The sequence below is a fragment of the Ammospiza caudacuta genome, chromosome 1 (genome assembly GCF_027887145.1).
Source record: "Ammospiza caudacuta isolate bAmmCau1 chromosome 1, bAmmCau1.pri, whole genome shotgun sequence".
NCBI classification, from domain to species: Eukaryota; Metazoa; Chordata; class Aves; order Passeriformes; family Passerellidae; genus Ammospiza; species Ammospiza caudacuta.
This window is the reverse complement of record NC_080593.1, coordinates 63,811,030-63,831,207: the sequence shown is the minus strand read 5'-3', so window position 1 is coordinate 63,831,207 and position 20,178 is coordinate 63,811,030.

Genomic DNA, 20,178 nt, shown 5'->3' with positions numbered 1-20,178 from the left:
TTTTCTTCTCATAAATCAGTAATTTTCCCTAAAATTCTTTTCTACAATAACAATAGGTGTTTTCATGGGAAGCTGTGAGAGCTTGACCAGCAAGCACCTGCTCCATGGGAGCTCTCTCAGCAAGACCCACAGATGGGAGAAATCCAGGACATACAACCTCAGTTCAGAACAGTGGGAAGAATTAGGGCCTTTGAAACTCTTTGTCCGGTAGCTCTCAATTATTTGCTGAAGTCTTTCAGATGTTTTGGAAGCAGATGCTTTTTTTCAGGTGTTCAGGTAGTGTTTCAGGTTGGTTTCTGAAAAATCATCAACAAGTTACACATAAGAAGTTGGACTGTGGTGAACCAAAACAAATTTGGTGTGGGTGATCTATTCCTCATCATAGCTAAATTACTATTAGTCTTTAAAAAATGTATGCCAAAACTCAGTCCCACTAGTTTAATGAAAGACTGAAAAGTTATGATTTATGCAAGTTCAGTTTCCACATAATATCATGCAGACTGCATCTATTTATCACCTATTTCATGCGTTTGCAAGCAGTTGAGTTTTCCTTTTCCTCCCAGATACTGCATTTGGACAAAAGTCAAAAGTTTATTTAAAACATGAGAGAATCTCTGTAGAAGCAGAGAAGCAAAGTCGTGTCATGTCCTCAGTTTTGTCATGCAGTGAAGCAGCATCCAGGCCTAGAGCAGATGGGAAATCTTAGTTTAGGCTATTTCATGGAGTCTGCTCAGGCTGCTGATGGGCTCCAACAGCTTGAGATCCACCTGATTTCTGATGATCCTCCTGCAATACTCCCTTTATGGGAGAGATTAACTTCTTCCAGTTCCATGAGTTTTCCAAATGCATGCCAAGCACTTTGTAAGTTGCTAGTGAAGAAACTGTGACCTGACCCAAAACCGCTCTTTGTATGAATGCAAACCGTGGAACACCGACCAGATGGATGATGTTTGAAGGACTGTAGTGGAGACATTCTGGCTTTCCACAACAATGAAGCACAGCCTTTTTGGTCTCCATGTAGGGAAGTCAACAGTCTGATCTCCCCACCTGTGTTTAGAAGAGCACTTTTGCCTCGTGAAACAAGCTTGGTGTGTGGGTTTGTTTATGCAGACTTGAGCATAACTATTTTCCTCGGTGAGAGCTCTTTGCCCAGACTCAGACAGTACAAATGCATGTGATTTACAATGAATTCAGTGGGAAGTCAGCATCTGGATCTGCAGAATTTCAAATTATTGCTTAATACTGAGAATGACGTGCCTCAGCTTTTGAAGTGTTTTGTGTGAGATACCCAAAGGAAATTTTCAGACTACTGAGTTATCATTGCTGAACTACTGCAGCTATTATCTGGCCTAACATTTCACTGTAACGAGGTCATATTTAAGTTACCAGCAAGGAGGGTCTTGCAAGATCTCCTTAAATCAAAGAACACCAAAAACAGCTCCATATTTTGTCACTCCAGTGGTGGATTTTGCAAGTAATCCATTTCTTCTCCAGCCCAACCATCCCCAGACACTGGATAATATAACTTGCACTTCTCTCTGCCTTAAACTTGCTACCAGCCACCATTACACTTGCAGCAGCATTTTATTGATCAAGCCTCTTGGAAATGTGACATTCCCAGATAAAATTTCAGCATGACAGAGGCAGCATAAAGGAACTAGTCATGCCAAGGCAGAGCAGTTTTGTTTCTTACTTATGGAGTCACCATTAACGTACTACTGTCACCTCTCTCAAATTTAAGGGCCCTAAAAAACAATGGCAATGTGTTGCCATAGAGAAGGACTGTCCAGAGTTCTCTGGGTGACACTAAACAGTCCATGTCTTTATTATACTGGTGGGAGACTTCTCCTAAGGCAAATGAACAATAATTGCTACCAGTACCAGCAACATCTCAGCAAGCACCAAAGATTAAAAGAGGCATAGGAGACATTTGAAGACACAGATGGTACAGAAGGGGAATTTGACCATCCTTTACAGTCATTTTCTGGCATTTGTCTCCAAGATAGGGGGAGCAAGCATGCCCGCAGCTCAAAACTGTTGTCTCAGGCCCAGGTGAGTGGCACAAAGAGAGATGCAATGCTTCCTAGCCCCAGGACCATCAATAAAGTACTGAGCTTGGATTTACTGAACTTAAAGCATCTTAGAAGTGGTAGAGATTCTGTGCTCTTTCAGGAACTCCCCCAGACAACCAGAAACCCTCTCATGCAGTGAAAGACCTCTTGAGGTAGGATGTCTAGGAAGAGGACAGGGGCTTTTTACTTCTGCCTATGAGGAAAAAAAAATAGAAAGACCACTTGAAGGACTCCTTTACTTGTCTCAGGCAAGTAAGGAGTGAGATCCTGTTGAACAGCTCTAAGCAGAAGACAGCAGGAGTCATACGATAACATATTACAGGTCCATCTGCTCCCCAGAAAGTTATGTTCAGTAGGTATTTACGGATCTAATTTCTCTCTTCAGCTCTTTTTCATCAGGATAAATGTTATGAACTTTAAGAGGTATGAAGTTGAGAGAGTGGGGGCAAAAGAAATATAGATGAATTTTAAGGTAAAAAAGTACACTCCATCCTCAATTCACTCAGCTTAAGTACTTCATGAAAGTATGAACAGCTGGTGATTTTGCATATTGCATCATCTACACCATGGTAGGGAGGTAGAGAGACGTGGATAATAACAAGAGGCTTTGGGACTTAACTGAGAATTAGCATGACTTTGTGAATATAAGTCAGCTATCTTAGTATAAGGGTAGATTTTTTACTAAAGTTCTCACTTTTTTATTTGACTTTTAGTCACAGTGCTGGTTATTATAATTTCATTATAAAGAGAAAGGCAAGTCATCTCTCCAATAGAAACAAGAACAATGCCTCTTACTGGAGTTCCATGAATCCACTTCGATGTCACTTGAAAGACTCCCGAGGAGTCAAGCTGCTTGGTTTCTGTGAGACAGCCCAGGATTCTCTCTCTGTCCAGCTCACGCAGCTAAGTTAAGCTCTTATTAAACTCAGTTGTTATTTTTCTAACAGATTCTTAATTACTGTTTTTTGAAGCAACAATCATCCCACGCTTCGCATTCACTTTGTTTCTCCACCTCTTCGTGCGGTGCAAGCATGTGGGCAAAGCGTGGGAGGCTCCAAGAGCCCAAGCAATTGAAAATTGATGTGGCACTTTAAAATAAAGGAATGATCCTTATTATAAGAGGGGGAAAAACAAAGTAGCACACTGAGATAAACAAAGACGCACAGACAATGCAAGGAAAATAATATTAGCAGCTGTTGAGCCAGCCGTTAATGATCTGTTTTATATTTAAATCTATCGCTTGAATGTTGGAGCCAGAACACCAAGGAGCGAGAAAGAAGCTGGCAGCAGCCATGCACTTCACTTTTATTGCTCTGACTCCAGTCATTGATGTTGACTTTTTAAGTTATCGGTATGAATTTTTTTGTATGCAAATGGAGTGCTGAAGGAAAAGCAGCGCTGATGGCACTGGGAGAGGGAAGGGCTCTCCTCACAGACCAAGCACAGCAAACCCCTGAGTATTGTAAATCAAAGGCGACTCCAACGTTGATGAGGGAGAGAATGATGCATCTGACTCCATTGATATCAGAAGGCTAATTACTTTTTTAAATTATACTATGTACATTTTATCTAAACTGAATCTGCCATGCGCTCACTCTTGCTCACAACTGCTCACACTGCACTCATCTCTCATTCTCTTGTGACTGTCCTGTGACAGTCCAACACACACACACACACACACACACACACACACACACACACTTCTTGGCCCTGACAGGCCAAGGGAACAAAACATCCTCAGTTTGGATAAACAGTTTGCATATTGCATTCTACTTTAGCACAACACAGACACAGCAAGAGAGATAAGAATTGTTGTTCCTTCTACTCTGCTTGTCTCACAGCTTCTCTCTGTTCAGAAGGCATGTGAATGCCACACCTGAGCATTGCAGCTCTTTTGAGGAACAGCACTCAGAGCTTGTAGGACCTGGACCAAACCCTTTGTGCAAGAACCATGCAGGAGGTCAAAGACATCGATGAGCAGCTCCCTGGCTCTATTTTGGCTTGGCAGGCAGACTGGCATCTCTGCTTTTGGGACCTGTACAGCTCATGCTGGATGACAGGCACAAGAACTGCCTTTTGTACTGATTCCTCCCCTCAAACCATACCTCAGTTTTCGGCAACAGAGTACACCAGACATGTTTATTGCAAAGCAACATGATGGATAAAAACTGGAGGCAAAAAACCTCCCTCATGCATTGTTCATTCAGGGTCAAACATTCAATTGCAAACCTGCAAGCAGCCACAAAAGAACTAAATGTCATGCTATATCTCAAGATCAAACCTCAGCTAATTTAGACAACACCAGAGAGGGCTGGATCTCGTTTCACCCTACTCCAACACAGATCCTCTCCTCCTGCACCCCTGTGAGGAGGAAACCAAGTGCTTGAGTTTGCACAGGGCTAGAGTGCCCTTTGCTCAAGTTCTCCCCCAAGGCAGGGGGACCTGAGAACCTGTCACATCCTGCAATATTGCACCAGGTGTTTGGACTAGACGCATCCAGTGGAGGCAGTCAGCTTGGCTGCTCTTCCAGGGCTGAGTTTCTTGGTTTATTCCAGGTTTCTTGCTTTGAGTTTCCTCTTGTCTTGCATGAGATGACTTTCCTGTCCTGACTCACCTGCTCCTCGAGCAGGTCCTAATTATTGGCCACATTGTCCTCTTCTTTATATTGACAATTTCATTTGCATTCCCTAACAAACGCAGCACTTCTACCTTTCAGGATATTTCCTGCTTATGCTATATTCAGTACTTTGGTAAAACCTCATAAATCAGCACTCCTGAAAAACAGACACTATCCAGACAATCCTTAGGTAACACAGCTGTCTGCTTGCTGTCAGCCTGACATAGACATGGAACTGAAAAAAATCAACCTAAATGGAAAGGGCATTGCTCCGACATTTTCCCCTGCACTTCTCAGTATCCAAAGGAAGAGTTCTAGGCTGCTCACAACTTTTGACTTTGCTGCACACTACCTGGATCAGACTGTTGCTGCCAACTATCTTCTATGCCTTCAGTGGCAGAGATGTCCTCCCTAGATCATTTTAGGATCATTTAGATACTGATTCTCCATGAGATTATTGGATCTCTCAGGCTGTTTGGCTCTGAATGTCATAAAAATGTCATAATAAACTATTATGCATACTAATATTTCACTCCATTGTACCACCTAATTTAGAGTAGTGATGCAGTTGCTTTGAGGTTACTTAAAAACAAAACTTGATCAAATTCATTCCTGACCTACTGATTTTGGATCAACATATGTGTTTCAGTTAAGGCAAGACAATTTCACCCAAGACACGGTCTGGATGCAGAAAGATTTGGGGCAAGTTCCTACATGTCCTACTCCACTGCCTGTCCAGATTAACCACCTTGGGCTTCTGTGCAGTCCTGAACCAAAAAAATTGGATCGAGCATGAAGTCAAGCACTCACCTTGAAGTCAAGTTGCTCACCTTGACACTACAGGTACTTTTAGCCATCTCATTGAAATCTTGCCACTGAAAGATACCAAGGTTGTCTTAAAAAAACATATATTAGCCATTACATAGTTCCCATCCTGATTTAAATATGTATTGATGCCAGTAACAACCCTGATGTTATTTGTCCAGAGTCTTCTTCAAGTTAAAAGTAATTTCAATCACCTGGATGGAGTAATCTTTCCATACCGACCTTCTCCCACTTTACTGAAGGTACCCCACTTTTCAGAAACAAGAAAGCCTTAGCCAGCTTTAAAAATTCTTCTAGTCTGAATTACATATAACTGCTAATTTTAAAGTATATATTAAGTTTTAATGTTTTTTAACATTGAGCAACACCACTTCTGACCTTACATGTGTACTCCAGCAGCATAGACAAAACAGACTCACAGCTCTTTGATTTCCCCTTTTCCATAGCCTACTAGATGCCTGTGTTTGCAATTATCTCCCAGTGAACAGTCATGTAAAGTCAAAGGAAACAGAAAACAGATCTGTGATTTGATCCTTGCAGTCACCACACTTCAACAACACATTGCATTGCAATTCACTGTTGTGGATGCTAGTACTTGGTTGTGAACAATTGGGACATTACTGCATCCATTATTTATTAATAACAGAAGCGTGTATCCTATTTTTCTTCCCTTTCTTTCATCTCCTACCCTTTTTATGATAATTAACAAGGCAATAAACATGTAAAACTTAAAAACCACAGAAGTGGAAAACTGATAAAGGCCTCTGAAATGATACTAAGGAAAAAAAAAAGAATCAGTGAACCAGAAGAACATATAAAGTTATTGCCATTGAGCATTGCAGAGAGCAGAAAAATTGCAATAATAATAAATAACGAGGTCAATTAAGTTTTCTAGCAAGAACTGAATCCAAGGTGAGCTCAGCTAACTTGAAAAACCGGCCATAGATATAGAATGGTTTGGGTTAGCAGATAATCTAGTTTCAACCTCTTTGCCATGGGCAGGGGTGCCATCCACTAGACCTGGCTGTTTGAAGATTCATCCAGTCTAGCCTTGAACACTTCCAGGGATGGGACATCCACAACTTTGGGCAACCTTGCAACTGTCACAATAAAGAATTGTTCCCTAATACCTAATCTAAACCCACCGTCTGTCAGTTTAAAGACATTTCCCCTTGTCCTGTCACTGCCTGCCCTTGTGAAAAGCTGCTCTCCCACTCTCCTGCAGGCCTGCCAGGTACTGGAAGGTGCTGTAATGTCTTCCAGGATCCTTCTCTTCTCCAGGTAGAACGGTCCCAGCTCTCTCAGCCTGCCTTTGTGGGAAGTCCTCCAAACCTCCTCTGATCATCATTGTGGTCCTCTTCTGGACTGGCTTCAGAGGTTCATGTTCCTCTTATGCTGCAGCCCCAGAGTGGGGTCTCAAGAGAGTGGAGTAGAGGGAGGGAATTGTCTCCCTTATCTTGCTGGCCACACAGAATGAAGTTGGCTTTCTGGGCTGCAAGTGCTTATGGCTAGGTCATATCCAGCTTTTCATCCACAAACATCCCCAATTCCTTCTCCAGAGGGCTGCTCTCTATCCATTCATCCCTCAGCCTGTATTTGTGCTTGTAATTTCCCCAAACCAGGTGTAGGACCTTGAGCTTGGCTTTTTTGAGCTTCACGAAGTTCACACAGGCCCACCTCTCAAGCCTGTCCCTCTGGATGGCATCTTTCCAACATGTCATTGGCATTCTTTCCAACACATCAACTAGCCACACAACCTGTGTTAGCATGTAAGCAAAAGGAGAGGTTCCTTATGCTGGAATAACAGATGCCATTCAGGTTTAGGGAGAGGGGAAAGAGACATATTTTTTCAGGCACTCAGACATCCAAGAGTGTTAGCAGCTGTACCCAGCATGGAGAGGCAGCCTGTGCTCCCTCAGCAGCAAGCATTCCACCCAGCCTGGCTCACAAGGACCAGGTCCTTCCCCACCCATGTGCTTTGAACACCGCTCTGAAATTAGCAAAGCACAACGTGAAGAGGTGGAACAGCAGCATTACCCAGAGAGTGAGGGGGGAAATTCAGTCTATGCTGTGAAAATGGAGACAGCCCAGAGAGTAGTGAGCTCTTGAGTAATTCTGCTGCGATGAGCATTAGCTTCATCTGTCTGATTAGCTATTGCCCTGCCACCCCATGCCCAGGTGAACATGTATTAGCACACACAGACATGTGGGTACACACAAGCCTCTGCATCCTGCCAGCTGAAAGCAGGAGCTTCTATATAAAGTACATACACCGAGGTCTTAAGTTCAGTTTAATGAACCATCATGACTAAATTTGGCAAGATTTCCTGTCTTGCTTCTTTTCTGTACCTCAGACTGTTTTGATCCATTTGTGAGAAATTTAGTTTTGGCAAGGGGAAGTCCTTTTTCACTGCCAGTGGTTAATCTGCTCTGTGACACATTCATTCAACCAGAGAAAATCCAATATTGACATTTGTACCTTGGGGGGAAAAGAGGTTAAACACTGGATGTAAAATAAACTGCTGGACTGTGCCAAGCCTCTGTGTAATATCTATATCATGTATAGGCAAGTTTCTTGCCCTTAGAACGCAGATGCAGCTCCATCACATCTGGATTGCATTATTATTCCATATAATTGGTCAAATGGATGCTGTTTGACAACATCTGGGAGTGTCTCTGATAGCTCAACTCAGTTGCTCCAGCCTCTTGGTACTCCACTGAGAACAGATGGTTCACATACTGCTAAACCTCTTTCTTGTTTCCACCTGCTAAATAGGATTAAAAGGCAGCTTAAAGTACAGTAAATACTCTCACAATATTAATTTTGTCTATAAGAAATTACTGTCTTGGCCACAAGAAGGTTTGCAATTCCTGGTAAGAAGGAGATGGTCTGTATGGCCAGGTGTTCACATGTGGGAAGGACTGACCCCAAGAGCCCCACTAAAACATCTTATCAGTGTTACTCATTTTCATTACTGCTGTGTCTAAGAATCAGTCACGAAAAAAAATCCCATTGTGCAAGGCAGTGTGCAAACACAGAGTGTGCTGAGACCCTGGCTCCAAAGAGTTCATAGTCCAAAGAAGTCCTCATTGCCCTCTTCCCACCTATTTTTTAATTTGATTTCTAGAGCTGGGTTTAAAAGTCCTAAAATCTGAAACCTTTGCATACCTTGTGCAATGCTTTTATCTGGGAACAGCCTCACTGACTTCAGGAGACCTGTTTCTAAGATGCATGTGCTTTTGGTTTAGGCACACATATATATACTGTTGGATGTGTATGTATAGCCTGCATTTCAGATTGTAGCAGGCATAAATGTTGGTCTAGAGAATATTTCACAGAGGAAGATCAAAGCGTACAGTATTAAATTCTCCCTCTCCAAAACTAACTGTGTTTGATCTTGTGTTTGTAATGTAGGGTGCAGTGCTGCCAAAAATAAACAGGATTTCTCAAAGGTCATATGTTTTTCAACAAAGGCAGCAAGATAATATTGCAATAATGATCAGAACTGGCTGAGATTTAAATCTTGATTAAGTATTGCAAAGCGTTTCTCTTAACTTTTAAACTTTGGAATGACCAACTGACTCTTTTTACACTTTGTCATTAAAAAGAATATGGTGGAAAGGTTGAAAGTAACCTGCCATTCACATTTAGCCAAGTTTAGACAGAAATCTGAGAACCAGACAGAGATGGAGACAAACCACTACTGCTGATTATTCTGACTGCTGACAAATAGAAACTAAGAGCTTTCATAATCAATTAACTTTTGAAATGCTTTATTTCCCTTATATCTAGAACTTCAACCCATTGATAATGAGCCAAACCAAAGAAATGATGGCATCACACAGGCTGCAAACATCCACTGCTTGCCTAAGAAGTTCTTTACATTTACTGAGGCCACTGAAGCCCACCCTGATCTTTGCATAAGACAAATTTAATAGAGCAAGAAATGGCATCCTGACAACTATGTTTTCCTGATATAGTCATTTTGGTAAAAGAAATAACAGAGAAAAGCAAGGTGAACATCAGAGACTGCTAAACTCAGATGTGCAACAAATGATTGAAAAAAAACTTTTTACAGCTGTAAATTTGAATTCCAAATAAGGAAATACCAACCACACAGAGCTGAAGTAATGCAATAGTCAATTTGGGGGTTTTGTCCAACCAGCAGTATAGGCATACCTTTAATAAAGAAATCGTGGCCAAAAAAGCTGAGAGAAATCACTCAGAAGTAACACCCAGAATCAGTGAGAGGAAAACCACTGAGCATTATTTACCTAGACAACAAAATAGTTTTGAGGAAGTATCGTACAAAAAGCTGATTCATGAGAGGATAACTACCATCTACTCAAAAGCATAATGTTTTCATTCTCAATCGAAAAGCATTTTACTTGATTACAAAAAAAAGAAAATTTAAAATAAATTAGACTCTGTCCTACAAAACCTTCACAATAGAAACGTGTTTCAAGGGATTGCTCTGATGATCAGCTTGTTGTAGCTCAAGTGAAGACATCTGTAGCAACAGAAAGAAATAGGACCATGATTTGATCTGCAACACATACAATGGTGTGAAGAATAAAAATTTAAGAAAAAGTTTGTATATGAAACCAGGTGAAATAAAGTGTACGTAGACAAAAAAAGAGAGAAGCAGTGGATGCATCTGGTACTGAGGACAAAATCACAAGTCCAGAACAAAGCAGTAAAAACATCACGCTGGTTAAACATGGATGAGACTGGTAGGGTACTAACATCCTGTCATGGCACTTAAAAATGATGAAAAGTTGTGTGCTCTGCTAGACATGGGATGTGAATCAGCAGGAGTGCTGTGCAGCAAGGATCACAGACCCAGGGTCTTGTGTTTGTGGATGTTAAGTAACCACACGTGTTTCTGAGGGACTATGCAAGCAGCAGAGCAGACAGCACATCCCCAAATCTGCCCTTTTGTTAAACATAAAATTATATCAGGCAGTCAAAATCACTGCGCCACAGTGTAGGCTCAGTCACTACATCCTTACCTACTGGCAAGGCCACAGCTGGAGGAAAAATCCCCCTAAATCACCCTGGCACAAGCCAGCGGTGGATCAGAGCTCTCTCCTCTTCACTTTATAGTCTCCTCATCACTTTATTGTCTCTGAAAGAGATATTTTTGTGTCCTTTCGTCTTATTTCCTCTGGTTTATATTCACAGTCATGTACAGCTTTGCCAGTGAGGAATGCAAATACATATACATTTGTGTATATTTAGTTTCGCTTCTACCAGAGATCAAGGATTTGGTTTCATCAGAAAGTTGTCCCAGTGCCATAAAGGGCCAAACAGTAAAGAAATGATATCTGATCCATCCTGTATTACCCTTTAATCTGGAGTCTATTCCATAGACAGAGAAGGTGCATTAACAATATTATCAGGGTGAATCTGTGCTCCTAGGTACTCAGCAGCCACTAAAACTTCAGTCTTTAGAAGAAAGAGGTTAATATCTATTATTATCCCAGAGCTCCTGTTAAATCAGATGCAGACATGGCTTCCATCTACCTTTAAGGTTCCCTTTCATGTGCAGGGAGCATTTATTATCAGCATCGGCTTCATAATCTTGGGATGGAGGCTCATCTGGCTCTAGTGTCTTCTTCATCTTCATTAACTCTTAATTTCATTATCACCTGTCCTGGAATGACCCTGGGATCACTCACTACTTCTTTCTTTCTCCTCTGGGAAATGAATTTCTGGTTTTGTTCTCAGCTACTGAACTGCTTTTGTGAGCCCTGCAGCAAATAATTAATATTAGCAGTATCCCCCTCATCTCTCACAAATCTGGGTGCCCCACCCCATCCTAAAAGCACTGCTGGCTCCTTGACTCATCTTTCTCTTTCTGATATACGTGTTTTTAAAAGCCTCTGGAATATTCCACTTGGCTCAGTACTCTCATTTCATCCCTCGTGTGAGCTTTTCTCACTTTTTTTTTTAAATCCGTTTATTAACCTTCCTATTCCTCACCTTCCCTTCTTGCATTTGATGTTCAGCAGCTCTCAGAAGTCTTTTGCATTACATAAGGACCAATTTTTCCAGTTAATTATTCAACCCCTTCTCATGCTTCTTCCCTCCCCCCCAAACAAAAGTGTTACGAAGGTGGGCTTGGGATGACAGGGCATTGCTGGATTGAAGAAACAGCCTGAATTAAAAGTCTTTTCACAAAAGAGAGGTCTTGACTGAAAGTCTCAGAGGGCGCCACTGACTGGAGGGAAAAGTTCCCTAAAAAGCAGGTACACCAGCTCCTCTCCCTGGCAGCAGCAGAGGACATTGTTATCTGATAAGGTAGCAGGGCAATAACATTTTATTTCTGTCCAGCACCTAATGAACGGGGCTGTTTGGCACAAAACAGAAACATAAAATGGGGGCAGAATGACAGAAACATATACTGGGGGAGGAATGACAATGGCCAGGAGAGAAGAGAGAGAAGGAAAGAAACCTTTTCTTCAGCTCTGTGTCTTTGATGCACATCTGAGGTAATAAATGGGGATTTTTGTGATCTAGATGCATTTTAATAGATTTTCACTCATAACTGCATTGGAGAGGCTGCAAACTTAGATTTATGTATGGCTTCACACTGCCCCTTCACTGCTAGCAGCCTTGGGAGAACAAAGTCTGCACCGTGGACTGCTGCTCCTGAGGAGCACACGGGCTCCCTGAACAGAAACAAAGAGGAAGAGCGGGATCCTTTGCACAAACAAGGGGAAAATGGAGCAATTGTGCTGCACAACATGAGGCAGGAGTGGAAGTTCAGTGGCTGGCAGCAACCCGCAGCCACAGATCTTTGGAGAAATAAATCCTGGCACCAAGAATTTGGGAGAGTCCAATAAAAAAACGTGGAAGCAAAGGCAGAAAACTCTTTCCTCCCGGTTGTGTACATGTGTCCACACATCCAGCATATGTTAAGCCTTTAAATGAACATTTGGCCGTGAAACAGTAGCTATGGCAATAGGCAGGCACGGATTTATGTACTGTACGTACATATCTCGTAGAAAAGCTGTCTGTTTCTGAACCGGACTGGCAGCTGCTTGAAATTTTCCCCTTCCCTTTCCCTAAGGTCTCAGGTGTGGGATTCATGAGCCAGTGTCTCAGCTAGAACAGGTGTCTATCGCTGTGTAAATAGCAATTAGGCCCAAATTTCAGACTTTTTTCAAATCCCTATCTGAGGAAAAGCCCAGGAATAAATAGTTGCTGTAACGGCCAGGGGTATTGTGTAGCATTATAGCCTCCAGCTGGGCTATTACATACTATAGACGGGTGAAGAATACAAGCACCTGACAGATGTGTTCTGTTAGCTTCATTAGAAAAGAAACAAAGAAACTCCTCAATTAATAGCAGTGGAGCCAAAGGGAAGGGGGGTGCGGGAGGGAGGAATCATAGCCTGTTATTTAAACAGAGTCAGGGAGCCTTTCACTGATGGCTTAATATGATTCATTAATAAAAACAGCTTTTTGAATGCCCAGTTTAAGTCAAAAGAAATCACTAGCGTGGGTTTTTTTGTTGATGGTGGGTATTTTTTCCCTGCAAAAGAAGGGCAAAATGACAAACTAGAGTTTCTGAATTCATTTTGTGTGAGACTGCTCCTTCTCAAAGCTGCCTTTCCCTGGGGTATTTATCCCTCAGGGTGGTGGCACAGTCATCAGGAGTTGACAGGGTCATAGCGAGACTTTGGATGAGAGAGAGATTTGTAGGGAATAATATGGAAACATTCCATGTAATAGGGAAACATTCTGTGTCTCAACTAAGAAGGTTTAAGGATTTTAAGGTGCCAAAATGGAGCTCCTCATTATGATGGAAGTCAGATGCATCTGGAAAGCCACACCTTTTTATCATGACAAGTTATTCCTGTTTTGAGGGCCTGAATAAACAGCAAAGACATGTAGAATTTAGTTCTCTGCACCACTTCTTTAAAAATTATAGACTCCAAATCTCTATTTAATGCAGTTTTAGTTAAAATAAACTTACGTAAAAACTCTACTGTACTGCAAATCCTTCTAATGCCCAAGTGCAAGATAGGGTAGAGAATCTTGCAGGTAGCTATAGGAACCAATTTCCTCCTCTAAGACGTAAGATGAAGCCATCACCACCTTATTATGTCTAACAAAACTCAAAGGTAACAAAATTATTACGCTGCAGTTCTTACTGCTCTCACTGGTGGTGGCTACAAGCACTGTCTTCCTGGAACACATTGGAAAGAGAGGGAGGCCTTTCAAACACTTGCAGTTTTGGGGGGCTCCCAACATGAAGCCGTCTGCACTGGAGGATTTAAAAATGAAGAAATTGCTGCAGCACCTCCATGGGGTGGTGAAGATTAAACAGGAGGGAAAGAATAATTTGGCATCTGAGAGTACAGAAGGAGCCCTGTGATGGAGGTGGCCACCGTTTGCATCTTTATCTGCCAAATGAACACAGGCCAAGAGAAGAGCTTGCAGGATTTACCAGGCTCCATCTGGGCAAGGACATGGTGGTGGTGTGGCTCTCATGCAGCAGTGTAGATCCACGTGGCCCAAGTGTGGTGATGACAAAGCTGGTATGCTCAGTTGAAGGGTTGGCTTGATTAAATTTTTTGCAGAAAGATGGAGGAGACCAACAACACCTATCCTCTCAGGTATTTCCCTGCAAGTGGTTTTCCATAGTGCATTAAATGCTGTTTTGTCAAAGCCTGCCTCAAAATATACCAAATGATGGGTCTTTCATCACTTCCCAAGGGACAGTTGTCCATGGCCAAATTGATCTAGCTGTCAAGAAGGATCCTTTTATATATTCAGCCTAATTTTTCCTATTCTTAATTTCATCCCATTACTCTTAGTTAAACCCACTCCTATTGTCCTAAATAATTCACCTCCCTCAGGAATTAACCCCCTCCATGTATTTGTAGGCTATTCTTTTGTCCCACTGTAGTCTTCACTTAGTGAAGCTATCTATATTTAATTCTTTTAATCTCTCTTCATAAATTAGTCCCTCCAGCCAGTGAGGGGAAGGGCATATTTGAGACATTGTTCAGTGATGAGCTAGGATACTCTGCTACAGTCAGGATATCTAGAGCATGGAAAGTGCCTAGGGGATGCCTAAACATTCATATTACTTTTTTTTCTTTCTTTTCCCCAAGAATTTGAAAGGCTGTAGACAAAATGATATTTCTGAAGGAGGAAAACATTGCTAAAGATCTCTGTTTAATTCTCCCTTTTCTGTGCCGCTGTTGTAAATGTCTGCTTTGTCCTCAGTTAATAACCTCTATCACCAGCTGGCCAGCTCTTGCTTATAAGCTTTGCCTTCCTTTACACCCTAGCCCAGATTTTTTATATCTGCGTGAAAAGCAGGAAATCAGACAGTGTAAAAACAGGTTAAACTCTGAATGATAATAAACAAGTGCGCTGCTGCTTCGGCATGCTGGGGGTTTTGCCATCAGGCTTGAAGAAGCTGTTTACTTGTGATAGTTGGTATACTTGTGAAAAAGTTATTGCTTTTCTAATGTACATAAATTCCTGATGAAAGAGATAGCAGCACTATCTTCTTACTCCACAGACAGAATCAGACAAGAGCAGTACTCTTGCCCTTCCCACTCAAAATTAATGGCTTGAAGGACTCAGACTTATGAGTTAGATGTAAATTAATGATTGGTTTATTTGAATTGTTAGTTTCCTTCCTAAGGGTAGTTTGTATGATAGCAAATTCTCCCTTTAGGAAAAATCTGTATAATTCTGTATAATTTATATTTATTTGCTGAAAATTACTCTCTGTTTCAATCAAGTTCCACATCTGAAGGAAGTGAAGTGACTTACACCAGGAGATGAGGATAGCGTAGTCTTTGAACCATGGTTTGCGGCTTTTTGGAAAAAGAATAGTTGTTGTTATTTCTTGTACTTTATGTCAGTTTTCCTGTGTAACCTGAACACTCCTTTACCAGCAAGTTGAATTTTATGTTAAAACTTACATCCTGACACAATCTTAAGGTAACCATCAGTATTTGTTAAAGGGACTGTAAGATTATTTGACTTTTGTGTTGAAAAGAGATTTTCAATTGCTTTAAATACAACCAAAGACTTGGAATGACTGGGCCTGTGCATTGAAATAATTTAAATATCTAAAAGAGAAATGCAGAATCCAGCACATGAACCAGTGCCCATAATTGGCTCTGATACTTCTGCAATTTATTTATTTTTTTCTACAGCTGACTTAATACCAAAAAATTAATTCAGTACTTGCCAAAATGCCTATTGCAAAAAAAGTCAAACAATTAATATTTGGGTCATACGAACCTGAGAAACATTAGAGACCAATAAACGAGGTCTTCTGGAGGATATGAAAATAAACAGACCCCTATGTTAATGTGAAACAATTCAGCCTTTGAGCCTCTAGCTATTATTTTTTCTTTTTGCATTGTGGCAACACATAGGATTGCTTCTGGTTATAAATGCTGCGCAAGCACGAAACCCAAAAAAGTCCTTAACTTTAGAGTTTTTACACTAAGGAAAGTAATTGGAACATGAAAGAGCTGGGCATGTGTGTACACATGTGCAGGGAAAAGGGGCATCAACCACACGCACAAGGTGCCCTATGAGCGCCTTCTTTCTCTCAAGGATTCCTTCTCTTCCACCACAAAGCCCATTTGTCTGCTCAGTGACCAGAGCAACGTGGCTTAATGTGGCTGGCAGTGGCTACTTCTAGAGTCAGGAGATGTCCATGAAGAAGACTTCATCCAAAACTGAGACCTTCAGATCCTTTCCTCGGGAGTGTCAAGGTCGAGATCCTGACATGGCATCTCCACACATCAAAGAGCTTTGTTCCAAAAGAAGAGAAGAGTGCATATTTGCTTCTCTTGCAATGTTTATGGGTCAACTTGAGTGCAAAATGTGAATATACACAGGCTGGAAACTCTATTTTAATCTCCGGGTTTGTTATATTTTCTTCTTTCATCATCCTGCATTGCAAATTATTCTAGTTCTATTTCTCTGGTGTATTAAACTAGTGCATTGCTGAGTCTCAGCTCTCCATTCAGGTTCTGGCATCAAAGCCTTAGGCCAATTTTATTTCATTTGTATTTGCTGTCAGAGTAATGTCTTTATTCTAAAATGCCCTTCTCATATCAACTTCTCAGGTGGCTTGACAAAAGTAGAAAGTGTGAGGAAGGAAAAAACCCTCCCCCACGCTGCAGTCTGCTGTATTGCTTTTATGTTTACACCCTCTCTGAGGGGGAAAATGTACAACACACATAGAGAAAATGGAGTTCAGGACGCCATTTAACAATGAAAGGGATATTTTTCTAATCCTAGCTACACACTTCACCTGTTCTATTTTATATATTTATATTTATATTTATATTTATATTTATATTTATATTTATATTTATATTTATATTTGTGTGTGTGTGTGTGTGTGTGTGTGTGTGTGTGTGTGTATTTTAAAAGCCCACACACAGAGTTTTAAAAAACAGTCAAGCTGCTGTTGCTCTGGGCTAATTTATTTTCAACTGCAAGTGGCACATTTACTCAATTACAAACAAAATTTTAGTAAAGCAGAGTGAAAATCTATCACATCCAATTATGATGACAATGCAGTGCCATGCAGCTGAGGGTTAGGCTGAGACCAGACGTGTTTTTCTTGAGGCCATCAAGGATTGTGCTGGAGGTTTTTTTATGCGTGGGTAGAAAAGTGATTTAAGCTGAATGACAGGAAGTCCAAATCATTTTGTCATATTAAAGACTGTCAAGGACCCACCTCAGGATGGAAGTGTTTTGTGTCAGATATAAAGCCAGAATTAGGCAAGGTAAGGATGGCTGTGAGCAGGATATTTTAAATGTCACAGGACAAGGGGAAGCATAAAAAAGTTTATCTGCTGGTTTTGCACATTAAGCAGTTGCAGTACTTTAAAACTTTTATTCTGTTTAATATTCCCCATTGTGTCCAGCAAAAGGCACATTGTATTTTAATAGATTTTAGTTGTGAAAAACAAATGTGTCCTACCTATAAAATCACACGCACCTAAATATACGTAACCAAACATTTTAAATTCCCTTGCATGCATACACATCTGCCTGCAGCAATCTATGCATTGGTGACACTGAGGACACTGAAATTTCTGAGTCGTGTACTTTTGCAAAGATGTCAGTAAGCAGTGCCACCTCGCATCCCCTTCATGCTTTGCTTTCAGAAATTCTCACCCCTTTAAAAATAATAAAGATTTGGGTGGCACAAAATATAGGCATTTCCCAAGCACAAACACATGTATACATGTTTTGAAGGCTACTCCCCATTAAGCGCTTTGGTTTTGGACAGTTTAATCTGTGTCCTTAATGGTTTGAGGCAGAACAATGGGTTTCTCAGTTTAGGAATGGGCATGTTAAAAGCAGGGATCAGATGAGACCTCTGTACCAAAGCAATGAGTTCCACCAGTGTGTTTCAAATAAATCTAATCTACAGAAATAATGACTACAGTTTGGATCCCAAAATATGTTGTGCCTTAGGAATGGAGTATTTCAGAAAGCAGTCAAACAGTTCCAGTAATTCAGCATCAGCAGTCAGGAAATAGAAACCTCAGTTCACTGCATTGCTAAGTGAATGCAGCTGATTGCCCCCTTGCAAGTGGTGACGATTCAAATTCCTCAAAAATTGTAACAGCTTCCAGTAATGTTTTACTTTGACAGCTCTGGGACAAACTTTTTCATTCATTCACTCTTTTCTCTGAAGCTTTATGTCAAAATTAAGGATGAGTAAATCCTTCTTCTTTCCCTGCTTTCTTTTGCTTTACCCCACAACTCTGTTTTATTCTTTACTGGAAAAACAAGTGAAGGTAAAAGAAGAAATAAAACCAACAGAAAACAAAACATTAAAGGAGTTCTCAGTAAAATAAAAATGGAAAGATTCTATAGCAAAAGAGGACTTTTTTTCCTCCCATTTTAGCTGGGGAGGAGCAGAAACCTCTCTGCAGTCTACCAAGATATTGCTCCCTGAATATATATTCATATTTTAGATACTATAGTGACAGATGCAAAAGAAGTGAGATTTTTTTACAGCAATCGGATGACGTAAATTATGGGATTGAATAAAATTTTCTTTCCTTGGGTATGCAGATACAGAAATGTAGCATGCATTTATAATACTGTCTCTTTAGATATTATTCACACAATAATGTGTTTTGATTTGCTGCAAATTACAGAAGATTTTAAATACTAATTTTAAGAAACTTGCCCTGACTGCCTCTATCACATACACAGACACACATGTGGGATCTCAGCACCTCAGGATGGAGGTGCAGAGAGGCCAAGACCACCCTTGGGGGGCTCGGGAGTCCTGGAATGTTGTCAGAAGTGTCTGGTGGCTGGACTTGGAGACGACGCCTGTATGAGGACTGGGAAGGTTTCACTGGGTGTATGGTGAAGGGATAAGTTAGTTAAAGTGTAAAACACAGGGTTTAGGATTTTGGTACAGGGGGGTCTAAAAAAGTAAGATGGAGGAATTGGGGTGTGTCCTGTCCTTCCTCTTCTTCTTCTTGGCCTCCATCTTCTGTGGTGATGGTGGCACTTTGGGATTGGTCATTACTAAAAGTGCACCGGTTAATAAGGGTAGAAGGTATTGGGGAAAAATGATAAATATTGTACACGTAACTTCAGGTATAAAGATAAGTGACCGCCCCGGGGGCTCGCAGTGTGCCCATGGCTGACTTGCTGTGCAGACCTCTGTCGGGCTGAAAGAAAATCTTTTAGATAAACAATTAATAAACACCAAGACTGAGACAAGATCAGAAGTCTCTCCTCGTCCTTTGAAGCGCTGGGCTCTTCAAGGCCATCCCTGGGCCTTTCCAGGCCACCTAAACAGCAACAGAAAACCTTACACACACACACACATATTTTCTACACAGTTACTCCTCTTTCTAGTGATCCTTATAGGAATATTTGCTCAGAACTCTGAAGCTTGAGAGGATGCATTGAAGGGTCACTCCTGTAGCTACTTTTAGCAGGGTCATACAGGGGTTGATATCGACATTTTTATGTTTCTTCTCTGGCCTTTATGTTTCTCTGTGTGCTGTATTTAAGGCAATAAACCCGGAGTGAAATATAGAAACCACAAATTCATTTTTGTCCATAGGAAAAAATACCCTATGGACATTTCTTCACACATACAATATAAGAGTCAGAAGCCATGACATTAAATTAATTCAGTATCACTGTTTTACTCATGTCAGATCAAAGTTTCAGAAATGGTATCTGGATAATGGGATTTTATTTTTGTTATGACACAAATCAACAACCACACTCAGCCTGAAGTCAGTTTAACACAGAGGAAACTCCTCATCTCCCAGGCAAACACATACAAATTAAACATTCCCAGATCTGAAGTTATGAATGAACACCAAAGTGTTTGGAAGTTAAATCAAATGTCCATCTCAATCAAATGTCCACTGTAGAACTGTCTCTGCCAATGTTTACATTTTAGTCAAGACTACTTTTGACATTTCTGTAAATAGTAAACAGCCACAGGAGCTATTTTCTCACCTACTTCAGGAGAAGGAAGAGTTTTTGAAGAAGTGAATATTCATAATTTGGACACAGAATTTCACAAAGTTAGGTTTTTGGACAGGTAAAGCAACAAAAAACCAAGCTTATTGGCTCTCCACAATGCCCAGACAACATCTAAACACTCCTGGG